Below are 23,204 nucleotides of genomic sequence, written 5' to 3'. Positions count from 1 at the left end.
ATACACACACACACACACACACACACACATATATATATATATATATATATATATATATATATATATATATATATATATATTTCTTTTTTTTTATTGTCTGTATGAATGGTATAAGGTTATTTACTGCCATTGCTATATGCTTTTAGATACAATGTCAAGGAACTTGCATTTGAACTCCTATTGTAGTTGTCATATATACAAATGTATAATTATGTAATCTTCCTTGGAGCTTTTCTCCCCAGGTCTGCACTGAAAACAGGCTTCTGGCCCAGTTGGACACTACCCGGATATCAAATGTAAATAAATAAATAATACAACAGTCACTGAAAAGACATCCCCCACAACATTTGAAATATACCTGACTACACACTAGACAACTGTTTTACTATAGACAACATGCAGTTTATATTATGAAGTGTTTATACAAATACTAATAAAAACAAAAATTGTTTTACTTGCACACTTACAAAGTCAAGAAAAGACTAATACTTTTCTGCCACTTTTTATTGCAAAGCCATATTTCAGAAATGTGATAAGATACTTTATAGTCTTCATTTATTCACGGATTTCAGAGTTGCTGATTTTCATCCTGCTCATCTCCATCTCTCAACACCAGACTCTGGTTCAAGGTATTGTTAATTCTTATAGTAAACTCTTGTGTTTTTTTCTGTCTCAAGCATTTTTCTTTGGAACGCTGGAAAAGGGTTCACTGGCAATTTTTTTTAATGAAACTTACCGTCAGAAAAATGAAAAGGAGAGTCCCCTTCTGCTTGTTCACTCACTTTTTTGTTGGATAAACTTTATTCCTCCTTAGCCTGTTCTGTGTCAATACATGACTTTGATCCTCCAGGAAAAAAGACTGACGACAGCTGGACACAGCAACTTGAATCTCACACCTGTCTCTCAACATTCCGATTGCTGGGATAAATTTGCTTCTCTTTTGGTTGGTGTACAGTGAATAATCTTTTTCTACACTCTGCAGTCACCATTTTTGCCCTTCTGCCACTGTTTTGACAGGATCAACTCTTTCTGCTGGGATGATTGTATCTTTACTAATATAGGTCTTTCCTGCTTTCTCATGGCCAGGTTTGGAGCATACACTCTCTGTGCTCTTTCAGTTCTGCTGTGGAACACCAGTCCAGGTACTTCTTTGTGCGTTCATAAAATTAATATAGTCTATAACTTCCAGTTTTTCTGGTACAGCAGAAAATCTCAGGTTTTCTCTGCCTACTCTCTGTTCTAACTATTATTTTTTATATGGTTCTACTTGAGAAACCTCAGCTTTTTCTTCATGTCAGCCTCTGATTTTTGCAATTTTATCAGTTCATTTGAATGGCTAGTTAATGCTTCTGTTCTTTCCAGCTTTTTTGTTTGAATTGATATACTCCTTCAGTGTTTCATTTATTTTAATCACCTCTGAGTACTTTTGATATATTTTTCCTCTAAATATATCTGTATAATTATGTAATATATGTAATTACTGGAAGCCATCTCTTGAACCAAAGCTGAAGGCTGAAGTGCTTTTTGCTCAACAACTGCAGAATCCTTCCCAGACAGGTTTTCTCTAAACCTTTTCTGGTTGATTCTCTTTCTGATTTTTCAGTTTTATTTGCTGGCATCCAGGCAGTGTATTTACTAGCCAATCACTGAAATTTACCAAAAAACTTTTCAATTCAATAGTAAAATATTCCAAATAAAATATAAAATAGTCCAGTCGGATACTCCCAGTCAACAAATATAAATAAATAAATACATAGTACTCCTTTTTCTCAGTTTCTGCTTTCACACTGGGAGAGCTGAAGTCATGTTGTTGATCAGTGTGCAGCCATCTTGGAAGTCCTTCTTAATGGCATTCGTGATGCTACAGATTGGTCTCAATTTTTTATCACAGACTCCTCTGCAATGCTTCACTTTTCCGTTCTGTAGTCAGAGGTATCCAAAACTCCCTCTTCCCTACTAGTGGTAGAAGAATCAGCAGCCAGGTGTGTCACTGATTTACTGATGAGATTAAACAGAGACAGTGCCTGGCATGCTTGGAAGTGAAACCCTGCTGATGCCAAAGGGCACCAAGTATACATCACACATAGAAAACAGAGTACAATCTCAATGAATTCTGCCAAATTAATATACTTAAGCCAAAATCAAGTGCTCATCTCAGGCAATCCTAAACTACTCTGGAAAGAAACAAAACAAATGACCAGAAACATCACTGACTCCTCCCCAGCTGCAAACAATTAAACTAATCTAAATTCCAAGTTTGCAGATGACATTAAATCCTTCCTTACTACCTCTGCCCAAAATATTACTTAGTGTTTCACTAACTCTCCCTCCATTCCACATATCTCAACTCTATTCCCTCCTGCACATTCAGGAAACTTCCACTGTTCTAAAACCTTATTAATAGAACAGTACTTCCCAATGTTGATGTAGCATGTTATTTCTCAACTACCAGAAATATGTGTTGAGGAGAAGGCTTATCGAGGTAGTGGTAACTTGCCTGTAGGAAGATGCTTAGATGAAGTCTGAAAATCACTTGCTTTTATTGGGTTGCTAAATTTGTCATTCATCTTTGATCCTTGATGGCTTTGGCTGCTTCTTGCTTGCAGTTGATGCTGTGTTCCTCTGTTCTGAGATCAAATATCGATTACCTGTTCTGCCCTCAAGCTGAGAAGAAAAGACTCATACTCAGTTCTTTTCAATTAAGATGTCCGTTATTTGGCAGATGGGCACTGCTTAAGAAGAATGGTCTGAAATCTCTGAAATGACACTAAAAACTTACTAAAAATGTAACCACTCTTCAGCCAAATTCAGCCTTTTACATTTACATTTCTTAAAATTACAGCAGACAAAATTGCAAAACCACTAACTCAAATTTTTAGATAATCACATACTGCAGCATCAGTCCCTTCAGCTAAGAAATGCTCTACACTAATTCATCTTTCAAACATTTCAGCACTAAAAGACTTTAAAGACTGTAGAGTCCTTATTATTCCCTTTAGGACATCTGACATGCCTGCTAATTACATTGACAGCACCCCCTAAGTGTAGACCCAGTGGTACATGATCTGGGTACTCAGGTTGATAGCATTCTGAACTTTGACCACTATGTATCCACAGTAGAAAGAAAATCCTTCTATGTGGCGTATCTTATTATTAAAGACATTACATCTAGATCTAAGGATGTTATAATTCCATTCATACCTCTCTACTGTGCAGATTTTCACAGAATGTCCTGATTTCTCCATCTTATTTTTGGTTTGTTCCTCATAAAATTTGTGATTTTCTGTAACATCACTGAGAATTGATTTCATTAAATACTAAATAATGACAGACATTTGTGTTTTACACTTCATTGCTTCCAAAAATATATAATAATGCAAAATCTGTAATTCTAGCAACTTTCTAAGTTTATAGGAGCAATATTCAAAATCTGTCCCTATTTTTGGGACTTTGTCCCTCATTATTTATGGCTTTGTTCAGATTTCTTTATACTCGGCCCTCATCAGACCAATAATTGAGTACCATGCTCCCTTTTGCATGTACCTGACCAGACGCCTGCAACAATTGGAGAGACCACATTGGCTTCTAACCAAGAAATTACAGGGTGCACAAAACAAATCTGAAATGGAAAGACTGAAAGCTCTGTCACTGACCCAGCCCTGATGGAAATGCTACACATTCGTAAATCAAACTGCATGAGGGTCACTCATTCCAGGAATCCTCTGAAATGAACAGGTCATACTGGAGGGATAGATTCATCTCCCAAAGACTGACACTTCTCTGAAAGAAGCTTCCAATTCATGTGCAATAGAGCCCCTCCCTGACTCTCTTCAAATGCAACCTAGATCAATGAATGAGTGACCAAAAATTCACTCCTGGAGTAGCACCCTTGTCCATCTTGGACTGAAGAAGTCAGTATTAACTACCAGAGACCCTTACCTCTGCAAAGTTCAATCACCTAACCAGAAACAATTGGGGCAACTCAGGATAAATATGGCTACGGTTGTAAGGTCTCTAGGGCCGTTAGCCTAGTAACCTTCTTTGAACCTATAGGGCAATCTTCAATCTGTGCCCTATCACTAAAATATTGGAATAGCTGTTGTACAATCAGTTATTCAAACACATAAACAACTATGGCCTACTAATTGCCAGTCTGATTTACAAAATGCCTTTAGCAGAGTTACATCTTTGTTCACTGCCACACACTTCATTTATACTAATATAAATGATAGTCAGATTACAGCAAGCATTTGCGTTGACATGACTCTAGCATTTGAGATGGTCAGTCATAAATTTCTACTTAAAACCTACACCAGTAGCTTTGAACATAACACAGTTAAAAATCCTGTCACCAGCAGGACCTTCCAACACTCTTTCAATGATCAATACTCAGACACTGAAACATTCAATACATATGTCCCGCAGTGTTCTGTTCTCAGAATACTACTCTGTTTACTCTTAACTATATTACTGAAAACCTTTTAGGAGAGAGATTATACTATTCAATACTCAGACACTGAAACATTCAATACATATGTCCCGCAGTGTTCTGTTCTCAGAATACTACTCTGTTTACTCTTAACTATATTACTGAAAACCTTTTAGGAGAGAGATTATACTTTACAAAGATGATATAACACTCCTGTAATCAAGCAAACTGCAATCACCTCTACAATCCAAGCTAAAAAACATCCTTATAACAAGCTTACTAACCCACAAAAACTGAGTGGATCACTTTTACTCTCCATTTCTCTCCATCCACAAACTAGGGTAACACCCTGTCAATTGCCTCAGTATGCAAATAGCTTAGACGTGCTCTAGACCCAGATATTAATGTTACAATCCACATTGATAGGAGAGTAAACAATGCACTGTCACAGCTGAAGTTATGCTACAAAATCTCTCATCTTTAAATAGCCAGAACAGTAACTCAATGAATGACATGTTGAGTGATTGTTTTTATCAGATTGTTACATCTGAGATGACGAGGGATACCATAAGGCTGATAAAGGATACTCTATTAGACATTCATTTGAGTGGACTAATAGAGACCTATATGAATACTTGATTATTAAAGAACCTATGATGCCAGTTATCCATGGTCTCCCTAAAATTCACAAAGATGCCGCTAATCCACCCATGAGACCTATTGTCTCTGGTCGAGGATGGGTCACCGAGCATCTCTCGGTATACATAGAAAAGAATTTAAGACCCATCTTGAATAAAAATACATGTGTACTAAGAGATTCGAAACAGTTTCTATTGGACTTCTACGAATGCCTCAAGAGTCATGAGTGATTATATTTTTGTGACATTTGATATACAGTCTCTCTTCACTGTTATCCCCAATCAACTTGGACTCACTTATATATCTGACTATTTACATATACATAGTGATTACAGTGAAGTGAAAATAGATTTATTGGTTCATTTCTTAGAACTAATATTGGAGAACAACATTTTCATGTTTGATGATGCTCTTTATAGGCAGGTTGATGGCGTAGCTATGGGAACACCTTGCGCTAATAGCTACGCCAATATGTTTTTAGCCTGCTGGGAAGAGAAGGTACTATTCAATTTAGAAGCCTTCAAACAACATGTTATATTGTTCCGGTGTTTTGTGGATGATGTCTTTGTTCTATGGAATGGCACTGTGGAGCAATTGGCACTATTCTTGAATGATGTGAATGGTTTAACTAATTACCTCACATTTACTATGAATTTTTCATTAGATAAGATTGAATTTTTGGACCTGTATATAGAGAAACTATCAAATGGCTTGATCAATACTGGTGTTTTCAGGAAGACGTGCTATAGCAATTCTCTATTATTGAGATCTAGCATGCATCCCTCTTTTGTTTTTAAAAATATTATTAAGGGCCAAGCCATCAGAGCCTCTAGACTGAACCCGACTGAAGAGGGCTTTGACATGGAATTGGTGAATTTAAAAGGGAGATTGCTAGATAGAGGGTATGGTATCACTGAGATTGAGGACAATCTACATAATATACATGATTTAAGACATACAGTAGCAGCACCTTATTTTGGACCGAATGAGGCTATAGACACACTTGGTAAAAATACACCTACTACCACTACTTCACCAGTTGTGAAATTTACCACTACTTTTACATCAGATCATTTTGAGATGAGAGAAATAATTGGTAAATTTTGGGAAATTTTCAAGATTGACAATGCCATTAGGGACATTGTTGGTGATGCCCCAAAGTTCCAATATAGGAACAGAAAAAATCTTAAGAGGATACTATGTTATCCGAGACAGGTTAAGCAGGTTACAACTACTAGACAGTACACAGTATCTTGTGGACATTGTAATTTCTGCTCATACATTGACAATTCCACTGAATTTGTACATCCTGATACACGAAGGATTTTTGATACCACTGCTACTGCTGACTGCATGACCAGCAATGTGATATATCTTGCAGTATGTCAGATATGTACCAGTTTTTATGTGGGAAAGACGAACCACAAATTTAGGGACAGAATAAGAGAACATGCATATCATATAAGGAAAGGATCGACCCACAATGCCTTAGCCAAGCATGTTAGCAATAATGACCACACACATACATTTCTGTTTAGAGCCCTAGAGGTTGTCACCCCGAACAAGAGAGGAGGTGACCTAAGGAATTACACTGAAAGCAGGGAGAGTGATTGGATAGTTAGATTGAGGGCTGACCATGGATCAGGGTTGAATGAGAGAGCATCCATCAAACCCAGGCTTAGGAGACGTAGGCACATCAAATAGACACTCTGCATCACATAACAGTAACTAGGAATAACATAATAGACCAGCTCTTGTATCTGTGAGTCTTGTACACACTAGTATATTGTTTTAATAAACTTATACAGTTCCACTTATACACATATTTGTCCCTTACATGTTCTCACATATATGTTTTTATTATAAGTGCTATAGAGGTTTTAATTTGAAGTAATATTTTATATGTTTTTATAAGTCTTCATTAACATTACATTTCCCTTTTAAATGTTTAATTGAATTTGTTGTAATTTAATTGGATTACCTATATATTATGGGACTTGATTTTGTTTTTTGAATTGACCTGAAGAAGCTGTACTCAGCGAAAGCGCTTGTCTGTTGAATAAAGAATATTTACCACAGGACTTGGTGGTTCTATTTGGATTACTTGAAATATTTGAAACTCTGAAGGGCTTTGTGTTGGACTTGAACTATATTTGTTTGCTGTCTAGCTTCGCTCCTATCCACTTGCTATCAAACTTTAAAATGGAATATTGCCTACCACTTACTGCCCTCCATTAATGGACCAATATTCATAAACTGCAAATGACAAATACAATTTTAGATTTGCCCACCCAGCAGACTTACAAACTCACCACTGCAACCTTATTAAAAATATACTCATAGTAACAAACAGAGCCTCATTTCTGTTTAGTTCAATTTCGTTAAATTTTTGAACTTAAGATACTGTCCCCTCTCAGCAGAAAGCTACCCATAAGAGAGCTGTCTTACACATTTAGGAGTACTTAATTGAACAGTATTACCCTTTTCTGTCTAGGTTGAAAACTGTGGGGTAGTAGACAGGGCCCAGGTTCGAGACTTGGCAGGGGGAGGTTATTTCACAGCTGAGTGGTCTAGTGGGCTAATGCACTGTGCTGTAGTAATAGGTAAAAAGCTCCTTCAAGATCATATCCACCTAGATGGAACCATTAACCTACTGAAATCCCAAACCTCATTACATTGCAGGACTTTAAAAAACAGTTGCAAAAGCATATCAGAATTGTTATGCAAGTGTTTTACAGACAATGGCGACAGTTCCCTGAACTGCTCTTATGTTGTACATAGTATGAATATTGTACATTGTGCTTTGTAAATACTGTAACAGTTTTTTTTGTAGAATTCGCATATGATTACTTGTAATTTGCTGCTATGGTTTTAGTAATGGTCTGGTATTGTTAACAATGCTATATATATATTGTACTACTATTAGCATTATTCTGTACATTGTTGCTTGGTGCTGATGTTCTCTGAGTGAGACTGGGTTCTGGCTAAAAAGGGTCAATAGTCCAATCTACCTACCTGATCACAAAACAGTGAATGAATAAATAAGTCTTCATATTCTTTTAACCTGCTCCCAAGTAAGATTTCCATATAAACTTTGGCTGATTATAATTTAAGGCATTTAAAGCATTATTATCTGTGGACTTACTGTATATTGTATTAGATAATGTAGTTTGATTTTTATAAATCAAAATATCCAAAAATGAGATACTATGCAGTGGAATGGTACATTCAGATTGTATGTGGTCTTTCATACCATCCACACATTTAGTATGTTAGTAGATCTCCGTCTGAGGATAAACAACAACTAAATGGACTGAGATTACAAAAATATGCTGATTCTCTAACCACCATATAAATAAAATATGTAGGTCAGTGTGACAGTTGCACCTATTACTGTATTCACAGCAGCTAGTGTCTCACCTAACTGGCCATAAAGCTTATCGCTGAATATGTGGCCTGTGTCCACAATGAACTCCACTATGATCATCGATGTATCCTGTGTTGTAACGAAGTCCTTTTACATCATTCAGATCATATCTAAAAGTATGGCATTCATGTCCAGGGACGTAATCATCCCACTGTACTTGGCACTCATCCGGCTGACCATTGAGTACAATGCCCCTTTTGGTAGGTACCTGTCCAAACACTTGTCACAACTGGAATGACTACAATCCTTCCTCCCCGAAAAAAAAAAAATCAAAGGCCACATCATAAAAGCTATGCAGACTATATCAAAGCCTTGTGTGTTTTAGCATCGTAGAGGCTACTGAGAAATAACCTCTGGTTTGTGTATAGAGCCTCAATAGACTCTATCCTGTCAGACCTGCTGCCCAATCATAAGTCCAGTGATGGCATAAACTCCCACTCAAGAGACCTGAATCTCTACTACAACATAAACAGAACATGTTTGAGGCCTGTATCACTGAGAATTCTATGGTATTGTCTTCCCCTCAACAAAAAGCAAAGCACTTCTCTTACTCTGACCTAAAGAAATTTGGGAAAATGCATGGATAACCACTCATTCAGCCCCAGATTAGTACCCTTATCCCTCTTGGTTGGGGTAACATGTGAATGGCCCAACATATCTTTGTACTTCCCATCCCTGGGTTATTTGTACACAAAATATAAGTGCTAAAATCTACCATGGAAATGAAAGGCTAGGCTTCACAAGCCCTCACAGATAAGTAAGCTCAGTAACTACCTATGAACCTGTACTACAGAAACATTCATAGTAAACTTGAGTTTCATAAGTATAACAAACATTTCTAAAGCTTAACAATATCAGTTATTTTTAAACAAAAGCCATTCTTTAATAAAGGTTTCTCACATACATTACTGTAAATACTACACAACTATTACATTCAACATGACTGAAACACAAAAAGCCAGTTGTTGTAATGGTATATGAAATATTAAACGAGTGTTTCAGGTGCCTAGAAAGACCTGCATTGTGACCCATAAGAGGTGAGTCAGACATTTTTACCTGTGCTATGTTGAATAGCATTGTTGAGATACAGCATACCATCCTGACTGTACTCAGGACAGACTGGCAGACAGACAAACAGGACAAGACAGTGATGATGAAACTGAGACGTGGAGTAGGAAGATTTCCTATTAGTGCATGCAGCATAGAGACAACAGTATGCCAGAGTCTTGGCAAAAAGCATCAAGTAAAACAGTTCATAGTTGGGTGTGTTGTGACCAGTGCAGGCAGCAAACACAAAAAAAGGTTTTTAGAAATGTGATTTTGTTGGCTTAGCCTGGTTTTGAATGGAAAACACAGCAACAGGTGGAAAATCAAATGCTATATGCAATCAAACAGCTTCTGTTTTAGTAATGAAACATTAGCATAATGATGACTCTTGTGGCACTAGTTGCAATGTGCTTCTAACAGAAATAGCAGTATCAACTGCATATTTTGTCACAATGTGCAATGAGCAGTTTTGGATAAAGGAAAATCCAAGCAAACATCACTATTAGGCAAGTCAAAACACTTCTGTAAAGAGATTTACTTACTCGGTCTCTGGAAAAAATGCACCCACAAACCCACAATAAATCATCTATCCAGATTTAACTTTCTCAAAGAATTGAATACTCTCTCCAAAAATAAACTATGCTCTCCACAGCAGCCAAGACACCTATCAGTTGCAGCCCATTTCTTTACTACAGCTTGAAACATCCCCTCCTCTAGCAGCTGAACTAATAGAAAAAGCAGCCTCAAAGATCACTCAATTACTTCTTCTTCGACCCTTAACCAGGCTTCCTCATACTAAGCATTCCTTCTCCACTCTAACCCCCCACAACAGTCCCTCCTCATGAACTTAAACCGTTCTCCTACCCCATTTTTAGAACCCTACTAAAAGTCTTGCTCAAGCAAGGCCAATCCTACAAAATGGACACATCACCTAATCACCTACCTCATCTACAATCTCTAACACCACTCTCCATTTGTAATCAAAATAACCAGCAATGTATATGCTGAATATATTGTAAATACTGATTGATTTTTTAAGCCTAATTTCTTTTATTACAAATGTTAACCCTGATTGCTTCTCTCCATGTTATTTCTTATAATGTAGTCTATATCATATTGAATACATTTGTTGTAATGTTTTCAATATAATATAGTCTGTCCAAGTTATTTTGTTATAATGCTGTCTGAAAATGGTCACTTTTAATCAGTGCACTACAACTACCCTAGTAAACAAACATAAATAAATCACATAACTCGGTCACAGTTCTTGGCAGGATTTACAATGACAATTCACAAAAGTGCTAATTAAATTGTAGCTTCTGCACAACAAATGAAAGCATCCAATGTGCTGCTGCTAGAAGGGATTGACAGTCTAGGATATGTAAATCAGCTCTTTAGCATCAAACTCTTAAACATTCAGACTCTGGCACCCAAATACCATGTTTTAGCACACAGCTGGAAAGTCTGTGATATATGACACAAAAATTCTTTCAGATAGTGCCTTGCAGGTAAATCTACCAAATGTCTCTGGCTCACACCACTTGTGGATAACAGCCACCAGAGTATCCACTGACAGACAACACAACAACCACAGGCAAGACCCTCTGCCCCAGAGCCATTTGTTCCAGTCTTGGTATGTCTTGTTTCAAAGAAAATCCCTCAAGACTCCTCTTGCCTCTTGAATGCCAACTTTTGCTATATTCATAAATTGCCATCTTTATACACTGGTAAGTTTCCATGTACTTCTGGTTAACTGAAATTCCAGGAAATTCCCTTAAAAGGACCATTCTTTAACGGCAGCTTCTAAGCGTTTTAGCCTCCAAAATAGAGCTGACTTCGCCTACTGATACCAGTTTTATTTATAGTGAAAAAGTAAAATTAAAGCTTGTTTTCAACTCAAAAGAAAACAGGCACAGTTCTAGTTAACATACTGTAGTTCGTGTTTGTTAGACGACTTTAGTCAAATAGTGAAACATATGATTCCTTACAGATCACTGGCTTGATTTTGCAGTCCTGGTCAAGCAGGCTTGTGGTTGTTAAATGTATCTTACTCTTGATACTTCTTCAGGAAGTCCACACTTAGGTTCCAGAAACTCCATGAATAGATCCTTAGATTGTCCAGTGACTCCCTTGGTATTTCCACAACTTATTCTGGTTAGGGTCAACCAAGAGCCTTTACTATCCCTCTCTGAGACAGACAAATGTATCTAATGTTGCACCCTCCTTTTAGCAGCACCTCCCCACGTGAATCACATTACGCTTAGTTATTTCAGTTTTTGTACTACCTTAATTTCATATGGTCTCAATTTAATGGTCATTTCAGTCCAATGTTTACATTGTAAATGTCAGTAGAGCTCAAATGTTGGCTCTTCAAATACTACAATTTGCTGATGTATTTTGTGTGTGTGTAGATAAATGTTTTTTTTTTTTTTTTTTTTTTTTTTATGGGGGTTAGGGTTAGTGAAAGGACTAGGATAGAGAATAGCTTTAGCATGTGTGTGTGTGTGTGTGTGTGTGTGTGTGTGTGTGTGTGTGTGTGTGTGTGTGTGTGTGTGTGTGTGTTGTTTTGTTTGCGTGTGTTGCAGTTGTATTTGTGAGTGTCTCAGATTTAGAATTAGAGTTAAGGGTAAGCCATAGCTTGAATGGTGTATCTGGTTGGTATTGTACATGTTTGCCATGTGTATGCCTTTATTTGTTTAGTGATATCAAAAACCTTTCTGAAAGAGTAAGGTAATATGTCAGGTAAGTAAACAGGAGTGTGAAGGAAACAATGTTTGAACGAACAAGTGGTGGTTATGAAGATGTTCACGCTCACGTTATAGCAGTTGGTGTGTATGTGCAAATGTTCATGGGTAAGAGTTAGAATAAGCATTGTGTATGGAGATAGACTCAGTGCTGTGCATGCTTGGTGTGTGTTTTCACTGTCCTTTTGTCTTGTGTAGTGGTACTGTTAAGGGAAATATTCTTAGTGGCATAATGTATAGGTCTGGTGTTGGGGCAGAAGTAGTGTTAGGGTCAACATACATGAGTACATATTAATGGATTAAACTGCTCTGATGGCCAAGTTGCAGTAGTAAGGCAGACTTGACCACTCTATCCTACATTATTTATTTTAGTCATAGAAACTGTTTTGTTTGCAATTCAGTCTTGCTTGTGCAGTATGGTAGTCAAGCTCAGTAAACTGGAAATTAAATTTATACTTTATACTGATGACCATGACTTCTTATTAATTAGTAAAACTAGCCAAAAAAGTTTTACTTATCTCTGTTGACAGAATTAACCATTACAAATCTTTTAATAAAGAAGATTCAGGCCATCTTATTATACAAACAGTGAACCATTTAAAGTTTTGTAGCCCTGTACAAAGGATGCCACTTATCCACTCATTTCTGTAAACCTGCATATCACACACACCAGTTCCCTATATATTTAGCCGTATAAACTTGTATCATGCTTCAGACACAAAACAGTCAACTTTCAATTAGAGTACATCTTCTTTATTGTAGACCTCAGGCAGAACAATTTTGGTAGATCCCATATAGCCCTTCTTTGGACATTCACACACAAAACAAATAGTAACTGGTTCAAAGATTCAGATAAAGCATTTCTCCCCTCCTAAATTTCCCTGGCTAAAATGCCCACAGGTGTTCACTAGTAACTTCATTTAGCTCCTTGTTAATCTGTCCAGGATACCCACAGTCATACCTGTCAACTAACAAGATTTTCACAATGTCTAGACTTTTGACTCATATTTGTGTTACATTCCTCATAAATTAGTTTACTGGCAAATCATTGGGGCTGACGTCACTAAAAATGGCAGACATTTGAGTTTATGACTTTACATCCTTCATAAAATGCATGCTAACACAAAACCTGTTAATTCTAGCAAATCTGTGTTTATAAAAAGAATAATAAACATATGCCCCTATTTTGGGGGGTTTGCCCCCCCCCCCCCTATTATCTTTAGTTTTGTCCAGATTTCTTGAACTAAAAAAATGACAGGCTTGCACACAGTTCTGGTTTCACATTTTTTTCCTCTGTGGTGAATTCCTCCACTACTCACTTCTTAACTCACTGTTGAATTCTGCCTTGCAGTTTAAAACTCCATGTACATTTTTTCCCCACTTCAGAACTGGCTCTAGTCATTTTCTGCCTTTCCTCAGATCAGTAGTTAAGCTGTCTCCAACAACCATTCTTTGAGGATCCTTACTCACACTGCTCAAAGTATGACCAAAGGAGGGGGGGGGGGGGCAAGTGACCCACCATACAAAATGGCTTCCTAGCTCAGCCTGTCTGCTTGGTGGATAAAAAAATACATTGTTTCGAGTATGGGAGTCTAAACAGCCAATATCTTAGGGAAATTGTGTGTAAAGTGGATTAGAAGGCCAAATGACATGTCTGGAACATCTGTTACTCTGTTAACACTGTTACCAGAATGAAAGAAAAAGTTAACAAGAGCTTCTAACATATCAAGAAAATGACTAAATAGCTCATGACAATTAGAGGAGGGTAAGTTAGAGAAAACAATAAAAAAAAACAGCAACTAATATTTGACTTGAATGCAGTAAATGTTTGATTCAATGAAAAGTGCAGTGGCAGGAAAATTGGATTAAAAAGTTGCAGACAAGGCTGAAACTTTATTACAGAAACAACAGGATTTAAAAATGCTGAACACACAGAACGTCAGCGTTATCAGGCTGAGAGAAGAGCTGGAGGAAAAGGAAACAGTAAGAAATGTAGAACAGCGGATATGGCAAGCGACTGAATAGATGAGAGAAACATATAGACAGAGCACACAAGGATAGCTGAGTTACTGCAAATGGTGACACACCAAGGGTCTGATCACAAAACACATACTCTGTGTAAGAGACCACTTACTCTGACAGCGGGTCTTTTGAAATCTAGCCACTGTTGTAAGCTTGTTTATACATATACCTTACACTGAAGTAAGTTACTTACACTGAGCCCAAGTCTTTCAGAATCAGAGCAGACTTATACAGACCGCAACTCTTTTGGAATTTGGCCCAGACACTTAAGTGCCATAGTAGCAGGCTGAAAGAATGGATTTTTAAGACTGCAGCATTCCAGAAGGGCTGCGTGATGGGTGGCTCTAGAATTAAAATAGTAGATGATTTTGCACCACAGATTTATTTGAAACAAAGGTCTGCTTACTGTGCCAAGCCAACAGGAACAAGAGCAGGGATATTTATACTATGTCCTGCAATGCTCAGAATCGTTGGGAGAGGAAATGTCACAGGCTAAGAACGAAACAGAAATAAAACACATATGCAAAGATATGCTAGCTGGGAGAAATTGCTGATGGTTGGAGAAAAGAGGTAATCCCCTGCAAATACTTTAAATGGCATAACAGTTGAAATGCCAATTGATCTCTACTATCAACACAATTAACGTTTCCAAATTCTCTCCAACTATCAACTCCTCCACCACTTTCTTACAACTGTACCCACTAACTATATAAAATCCTCGCTCTCTAAACTTAAACCACACTCTGCTTCTGCTGACAACCTGCCTCCCTATTTCCTACAAATTGCTGCTGAATCCCTTGCCCTCCCTGTATCAATCCTAATAAATCATTCCATCTCAGAATCTAAGGTCCCATCAATATGGAAATAATTGTACACCATACCCATTCACAAAGGAGGTAACTCCACTGACATTATAAACTTCAGACCCATCGCGATCCTCTCACCACTCTCAAAAATACTGAAAAATGACCACACAAGCAAATCATGAAATGCCTTCTTCAGAAAAGCCTGCACACACCTACACAGCATGGCTTTCACCCTAAACATAGCACTACAACTGCCCTTATATCCTTCATTAATACTATTTCTCTAGCCAGAGACCATAATAAGCTGGTCTCCAGCCTATTCCTTGACCTATCAAAAGCCTTTGATACAGTCTCCCACCCTCTTCTGCAGAATAAACTGGCTAACCTAAACTTGTCTGCCTCTACTGTTACCATCTGCAATCAGTGAGATGGCTGCCAGCTCTCTCCCCTCCTCTTCCTGTCAAAATGGGCATCCCCCAAGGGTCTATCTTTGGCCCATTACTTTTCAATATAATTCCTCCGTCATCACCTTTGCAGATGCTCCCTCTGACCTTATCTCTGCAACTCAAGCATCTTTTAACTCAGTCGAATCCTGGCTCTATGACAACCAGCTAATTCTTAATCCTAAAAAAAAAAAAAAAACCTCTTACTATTTCTCCCAAAGAACTTCACTCACCTTAAATCTACATTTTCTGTACGGTCCCTCAATAACACCCCCACTAATGCTGAACCTATTACAAAACTACTAGGAGTCATGATAGATGACCAGCTCAGGTTTGATCTACATGTAAACAACTGCATCAAAAAGACACACCAAAAACTTGGCCTTCTTTATCGAGACAAAAAGCTTCTAACTAACCAAGGAAAAATAACCCTATCTCATGTATACCTCCTACCTAGCCTTCTATATTAGTTGCCAAAGTCTTACCAATCTTAACTCCACACTACTAACTAAACTAGAGTCTGCCTACAACAAGGTTGCCAGACTCGCTGCTCACCAAACATAAATTGCATTGTTTTTCACTAAGATACTTAAACTGGTTGGAATTAACTCATCAGCTTCTATTCTCTCAACTACAAATAGTTCACTCTATACTATACCTGAAATTCATCTGCCCTAGCCTATCTTCCCTCATCTGTCAATATTCCCCCAGTAGGGCTCTAAGTAGCTCTGACGTTAACCTACTACAAATATACAAACCTAGGACTAAAACTGGCTGCAACCTGTACAGCTACCATATTATGGAACAAATTACCACTAGAAATCAGGCCCCTCAATCATTCAAATCAATTCAAAATTGCCAGTAGAGAATACCTACAAACTCACTGTTCCTGCCACTGCACTCAGTCTCCCTGATCTAGCCGCTTAATTCATATGTAATCACAAAAAAACGTCAAATCTTTTAGCTCGTAGCCTCTTCATAGTATCACTCCTTCTCAATCTTCTTATTTCCATTTCTAATGTCACATCTCATGAAAAACTACATACAATATGGAACTTTTTTCACTGTATTGAAAATGTTTGTACTGAATAATTTCACTTATTTATGCTTATGATTTTCCACTATGTATGTATACATTGTAACTCACTGACACTGTTAACACTAAAACAGTAAAACTGTGGAGCTTTTCTCCCTGGGCCTCTGCTGAAAAAGGGCTATTTAGCTCAGACTAACCCAGTCAACAAATGTAAAATAAATAAATAAATAAATAAATAAAATCTTTCAGGCCCTGAGCAAGCAGGTACCAGGCTTGGTATCGTTGGAGGAAAGGGGTAATAGAACAGAAAAAGAAGGGCAACAAATGGTGCAGTCAGATAAACAGAGACAGCACCTAAACATGATTAAGACAAAGAGGTAGGGTTGTGGAGAGGACCACAGATACTGACAGCTGTGACTCCAAAGGGCAGTATTGCAGTCTTGAGGTAGATAATTTTATTAGGGTGGTATCTCCTTTGAAAGATAGATGATGGCTGACAGAAGACTGGAAAGGAACCGTTGACTTAGGGACTCAGAGAGAGGGGAGTAGGAGGAAAGCAGAACCAGGACCAAAGGGAAATGTGAAGAGGTGTGCAATCAGGGAGATGGGAGTAGGAGGAAAGCAGAACCAGGACTAAAGGGAAATGTGAAGAGGTGTGCAATCAGGGAGAGGGCAGTAGGAGGAAAGCAGAACCAGGACCAATGGGAAATATGAAGAGGTGTGCAATCAGGGAGAGGGGAGTAGGAGGAAAGCAGAACCAGGACCAAAGGGGAATGTGAAGAGGTGTGCAAACAGGGAGAGGGGAGTAGGAGGAAAGCAGAACCAGGACCAAAGGGAAATGTGAAGAGGTGTGCAATCAGGGAGAGGGGAGTAGGAGGAAAGCAGAACCAGGACCAAAGGGAAATATGAAGAGGTGTGCAATCAGGGAGAGGGGAGTAGGAGGAAAGCAGAACCAGGACCAAAGGGAAATGTGAACAGTTGTGCAATCAGGGAGAGGGGAGAAGGAGGAAAGCAGAACCAGGACCAAAGGGAAATGTGAAGAGGTGTGCAAACAGGGAGAGGGGAGTAGGAGGAAAGCAGAACCAGGACCAAAGGGAAATGTGAACAGTTGTGCAATCAGGGAGAGGGGAGTAGGAGGAAATCAGAACCAGGACCAAAGGGAAATGTGAAGAGGTGTGCAAACAGGGAGAGGGGAGTAGGAGGAAAGCAGAACCAGGACCAAAGGGAAATGTGAAGAGGTGTGCAAACAGGGAGAGGGGAGTAGGAGTAAAGCAGAACCAGGACCAAAGGGGAATGTGAAGAGATGTGCAATCAGGGAGATGGGAGTAGGAGGAAAGCAGAACCAGGACTAAAGGGAAATGTGAAGAGGTGTGCAATCAGGGAGAGGGCAGTAGGAGGAAATCAGAACCAGGATCAATGGGAAATATGAAGAGGTGTGCAATCAGGGAGAGGGCAGTAGGAGGAAATCAGAACCAGGACCAAAGGGAAATGTGAAGAGGTGTGCAATCAGGGAGAGGGGAGTAGGAGGAAAGCAGAACCAGGACCAAAGGGAAATGTGAAGAGGTGTGCAATCAGGGAGAGGGGAGTAGGAGGAAAGCAGAACCAGGACCAAAGGGAAATATGAAGAGGTGTGCAAACAGGGAGAGGGGAGTAGGAGGAAAGCAGAACCAGGACCAAAGGGAAATGTGAAGAGGTGTGCAAACAGGGAGAGGGGAGTAGGAGGAAAGCAGAACCAGGACCAAAGGGAAATGTGAAGAGGTGTGCAATCAGGGAGAGGGCAGTAGGAGGAAAGCAGAACCAGGACCAAAGGGAAATGTGAAGAGGTGTGCAATCAGGGAGAGGGGAGCAGGAGGAAAGCAGAACCAGGACTAACGGGAAATATGAAGAGGTGTGCAATCAGGGAGAGGGGAGTAGGAGGAAAGCAGAACCAGGACCAAAAGGACATGTGAAGAGGTGTGCAATGGGAGGAAGAAGAGAGAAATTCATATGGATGAGCTCAAGACAGAAGACCTATGTGTGCATGAGGAGATCACTAGCTGGAGGGGTTAGTCATCATGGCAGAAATGAATGGCAAGTGAGTGGCTGAGGAAGCATTTTTACAGGATGAGGTGGTGTTTCAGTAAGGTGCGAAGTAATGCTGAACTTTTCTCTTTTTCTGTCTTTGCATATACCTTTATGCTGTTTAATATACTGAGTCCTCAAATGCAGTAGGACACAAAGGAGATGCTCATTTGACATGGGTGGATGCTTGGAACTGAAAGTCCCTGATTGATACTAATGTGGTAGTTACTGGATAATCTGCAACTGAAGGGCATGACATGGCATATGTTTCATTATGTTGGGTACATCATGGACATATAAAATGTTGTAGATAGCTACAAAGGTATGTTTAAATGACAATGTTCAGAGTATATTCTACCAAGATTAGCCAAATGTGCATGGCTATGCCTGGGAGCAAGGACTGTTACAGATGATTCTGTGGATTAATGTTCTAGTCTATTGTATTTGCTACTTTGATAATAAAATTGGGTGCAAAACTTGTAAAACACAGGAGCTGTGATGCCAACCAGTAGGTGCCGCAGCAGTTTAAATCGGGTATACTTGAAAAGGTGCAAGAGAAGTATGGAATATAAATATCTGGTGCAATCAAAATACTTACAGTATGTCTAAATAGATTCAAGCAGTATTTGACAATGTACATGTCATGCATTGCTAAGTTATTATACTGAATGCACTTTTACATACAAAGTTTGTTAAACTAACAAAATATAAGAGATGGACATCAAGAAGCTAATGTGGGTGATCAAGGATTGAGAAGGAAAGTCTGGATCAATTCAGTGGAAGATAAAAAGGGACAGGGAAGCTATATGAGCAAGCAAATAAGGGCATTACTTTAAAGTTTTAAAAAAGAATAGACCCCCATGTTGCATTGGTTTATAAATTGAAAGGATATAGCTGTGACATCTAAAAAGGGGTAAAGCAATTGGACCAGATGAATACCCCACTGATGTTTTTTAAAAGAGTGGGTTTTCACATGAGTAGCACAGTGACAGATCTGTTCAATGACATTATAGAAAAAAGAAACCAAATCTGTGGAAGAAGAATCAGCAGCAGTTACGTATAAAGAGAAAGGGAAAGAGACAGATATCAAAAAGTATTGCTCAATATCTATCTCTATATAATGTATAAACAGAAAAGGGAAAAAGATGAATTTCAAAAATATTGTCCTGTATCTGTACGTAAAGTATAAGAAGAAAAGGGAAAAGACAGATACAGAAATTATCAGCTAACGATGCTATGTCATGTATAAATAGAAAGGGAACAAAATGAACGTCAAAAAGTGGCAAATCTCTCTGTGCCACGTATAAACTGAAAGGGAAAGCAACAAATGCCAAAAATTATCATCCAGTATCTCTTTGTAATGTATAAACAGGGAAAAAGCTGGATGTTAATTTAGCAATATCTCTATATAATGTATAAACATAAAGGGAATGTGACAAATGTCAAAATTTATTGTCCAATAGCTGTATGTAATGTATATATACAGAAAAGGCAAAGACATAGCTATAAAAAATTGCCCTTTCTGTCTATGCAGCGTTGTATTGTCGTATTTTGATAGCAAGATTGGATAAAATCTTTCTAAGACTAATAAAGGATGAATAACTGTATTTTATTAAAGAGAGATCATACATGGTCAAGTGATGTACTCTTATAGATTTTGTAGAATGGGCTGAAAAAAAGGATCTGGGAAAGGCAGGAATTGAGTTAAATTATATTTAGAAGGCCTTCGATTGTATTTCTTGGGACTTTATGAGAGATACCTTGACAGAGACCATTAAATATGGTAGGGGGTTGAAGGAAGTGAAAGCCCTTTGTAGGGCTCCAAAGTTATGCATAGAGATAAAAGGAGAGTTTGTAGTAGAGATACTGTTTGAAAGAGGAACCTGTCAGGGCTGTCGGTTATGACCAGAATTTATTGTAATGGTCATTGAATGTCTGGTGCACAGAGAAAGGGTAGAATAGTGGTAGGAAAAGGAGTGTTCTTTATCTCAGGGCAGATGATTGCATGATGCTGCCTGAGGATGTCACTTTGCAACATCTGGTGATACTGAAGAGATTTGGTAGTTTTTGGTAGCTCACCAGGGCTTCATTATCACCCCTGAAAGTCAGTGATGATTATAACTGAGACAAAACAGATGATGACAATATTTTACACTCCCTGAAAAGTACTTGGAGTTAAAGTTTAAAAACAGTAGCTGAGCTTAGAGACCAGAACTGACTGGATTTGAAGGTAAGGACATGGGCAACATTAGATGCAAGGGCAGGTAGATTTGCCACACTTGGGGTAGAAGAGAAACAGTTCACACAGTGTTACTTTTGCTTGTACCTTATTTTGGGTGGCATACATAAATCATCCCTCTAAGTAAGATTAGATGAAATATTCAGCTAGTGTGTAACAGGCACACCTCTTAACCACTTAATGCAAGAAATCTGGACAAAGCCTAAAATAATGTGGAGATAAGCACCCCAAAATATGGACATATTTTAAATATTGCTGTTATAAACTTAGAACATTGCATTTTCTGAAGAATATGAAGTCTGAAATTCAGATGTGTGTCATTATTTAATGACATCAGTCCTCAGTGATTTTCCAGAAAACCACAAATTTTATAAGGAATTGACCAAAACATGAGGCAAAAATCTGGACAGTTGACTGGTATGGTAACAGGTTGTGAAGAAAAGCAAAATTGGAAGGATCATGAAGGATAGACTTAGGGTCACAGGACAGCTGGAAGAAGGGATATAATAGATTTCAGGCAGTATTTGACCACTCTAGATACTGTACAAAGGCTGAGAGGCATAGAAAATGAATATTAAGAAGAGTATGCCTGGGAAATGGACTGGAAGGGTTAAGCCAATAAGCAAGCTTGAGAAAGGTACTGCCAGGATGATTCATAGGCTGTCAGGGTGTCAACTGTAGTTCACACATGAATGAGACAGAAGTCTTAGGGATCAATGGTGGACCAGGCTAAAGAGTTGGAGGACAGGCTGGTAATCTGAGAAGAAAAGGGCATTAGAAAGGTGAGGGACCTAAGAGATAAGCAGTTAAATGAATGTCTCCGTCATGTCCCCTTCTCTGGGCCATTAATTAAAGAGCCTGAATCTTCACCACTGACACCAGTGAGGGACGTTCACTTGGAACAAAAACAGATACATTATTTCTAGATGCAGCTCTCTGCATCAAGTGCAATTTACCTTAAAAGCACACAGGGAACACACTCAGTCAGGGGTCTGGGTTTCCTTTTTTCTCTCACCATGCCCGCAATAAGACCTCTGCACTGGCACAGCTGTAGAGTTGAGTCCTCAGCCAAGTGTCAAAACCAAAATCTCCACCATTCTCTTTGTGGAACCGGTGCTCTGTATCCCTGTTCCAAGTAGATTGCACACATACACTTTGAGATTTGATTTTCACACACACACACACACACACACACACACACACACACACACACACACACACTAGGAAAGCTGGCACAAATTTACTAGTTATGCCCATCTGCCCAGACTATAAGGTAACTACTGCCACCAGACACTCCAAAGCCAGCTACTCTAAGGCTCTTACAATGATACCCAATTATACTGAATGAAATTAATATTAATACAAATGGTAGTATTTGACCAATGCAGTAAGTCTTCCAGGAGTGGCCACAATGTCACCAAAAAGATATAAGTACTCTCAAAAGTTAAAATATTCTCTAAAAGTTTAAATATATTTAACAATAAATAATAAAAGAACATGAAAATAGTAAATATCTATTTACAATAAACACCTGAGGTTCAATCACAGAAAATATTAAAAATAACCCAAATGGATAGATTCACACAGTTACAGAAAAACAGTTCTTAACAAATCTCACAATATTCTCTTGACTGATATAAAAGAATTTATTTTCCCTGGTTACTTACTAAAGCAAGGCAAGATGAAGTGGGTGAGTGATCCTTCTGTGTCACGTCTCAAAAACAGACTGCTCTGAGACTTCTTTCTCATCTGGTATTAAAACATCATTTTAGTCCTGGATTACAGAATGATATCACACACATCTGGTCATCTGACATCTGGTCCCCATACTACCCCATTTACTAGCAACTGAACCAGAATCTACAAGTGTCAATAATACACACACATGTAGCTTTGCTAAGGTCTGTTGCAGCTCCTGGAAGTCATACAATTTCAAACTTCCACCCTTCCAGACTAGCCATTAGTTTACCCCCAAAGATAATACAGATGGCTTCCTAGTACAGACTTTTTGTCTCTGGCTGGATTGTGGCCTGAGAGATACACTCTTTATGGCCTAAATTAAGTCATTTAATTTCAAACTATTTTTCAAAGTTAGCTGGACTGAGATTAACTTATTTTCTTCCAGTATCCTCTATTACAATATATTCTTTTCAATAGTCACCATACAGTCTGACATACAGGTATACATTTTCTGTCCAGCAGGGCCCACTGTTGGTACATTTAACACAAGCAACTTTATAAATCCGTTTGATATACAAATGAGATATAATGTTTCACAAAACTCCAGCTAGCTATGCTTGCATATGTTACA

The sequence above is a fragment of the Protopterus annectens genome, chromosome 15.part0 (assembly GCF_019279795.1).
Source record: "Protopterus annectens isolate FY-2018-M chromosome 15.part0, PAN1.0, whole genome shotgun sequence".
NCBI lineage: Eukaryota > Metazoa > Chordata > Ceratodontiformes > Protopteridae > Protopterus > Protopterus annectens.
The sequence above is the reverse complement of the archived record's forward strand: the minus strand, read 5'-3'. Positions refer to the sequence as shown.